Source organism: Seriola lalandi, unplaced genomic scaffold, assembly GCF_002814215.2.
Source record: "Seriola lalandi dorsalis isolate HSWRI2012SDOR001 ecotype SW California unplaced genomic scaffold, Sedor1 jcf7180002054850, whole genome shotgun sequence".
Taxonomy (NCBI): Eukaryota; Metazoa; Chordata; class Actinopteri; order Carangiformes; family Carangidae; genus Seriola; species Seriola lalandi.
Window position 1 is genome coordinate 1 of NW_019525403.1, and position 1,358 is coordinate 1,358.

Genomic DNA, 1,358 nt, shown 5'->3' on the forward strand with positions numbered 1-1,358 from the left:
GCATTCTCAGGTGTAACTGATAACTTTATGACATGTAAACATGAAATCCATCATATTCTTCATGAATACTACTCAAATAGACAGGAAAACTTATCCTGAAGTGTTCTGTGTAGAAATCCAAATAAATGTGAATGCTGAGATTTTGGAGACACACAGACAGCTTTAACGAAGAATAGAGCCGATCCAATGGCTGGAACGGTGAAAACAGCATTATTGAACAGTATTGCATTCTCAGGTGTAACTGATAACTTTATGACATGTAAACATGAAATCCATCATATTCTTCATGAATGCTACTCAAATAGACAGGAGAAATTATCCTGAAGTGTTCTGTGTAGAAATCACACTTAATGTGAATGCTGAGATTTTGGAGAAATACAGACAGCTTTAACGAAGAATAGAGCCGATCTATACCCTTAAACAGCGCTATTGAACAGTATTGCATTCTCAGGTGTAACTGATAACTTTATGACATGTAAACATGAAATCCATCATATTCTTCATGAATACTACTCAAATAGACAGGAAAACTTATCCTGAAGTGTTCTGTACAGACAAGACAACGAGTGAGAAAAACTCAGTTCTCAGACAGAGAGACATCTTCTAAGGAGGAATAGAGCCGATGTAGACCCTTAAACAGCGCTATTGAACAGTATTGCATTCTCAGGTGTAACTGATAACTTTATGACATGAAACATGAAATCCATCATATTCTTCATGAATGCTACTCAAATAGACAGGAAAACTTATCCTGAAGTGTTCTGTACAGACAGGACAACGAGTGAGAAAAACTCAGTTCTCAGACACAGAGACAGCTTCTAAGGAGGAATAGAGCCGATCTGGAACCTTAAGCAGCGCTATTGAACATTATTGCATTCTCAGGTGTAACTGATAACTTTATGACATGAAACATGAAATCCATCATATTCTTCATGAATGCTACTCAAATAGACACGAAAACTTATCCTGAAGTGTTCTGTGTAGAAATCACACTTAATGTAAATGCTGACATTTTGGAGACACACAGAAAGCTTTAAAGAAGAATACAGCCGATCCAATCGCTGGAAACGTGAAAACTGTAATGAGTGAGGTTTGGACCCAAAAGCAGCACCGACTAGGACCGATGATTGGTAATGACTTTTATTGTTATTAGATGCAGGTAAATAAACACAGTTCAATTCAAAAGGGGAATGGCAGTCTTTGAGGGGCTTGGGGAAAATCCGAGGGCCCAGAATAAAGCTGTGGATGAGGCAGCCGTACCTGGCAGAGGGTAGGTCGGAACCAGGCAGAGGACCGAAAAACCAGCAGGTGAGTAACCCAGGAACACTCACGATGGTCGAGATGAGGACTCTGTCCCA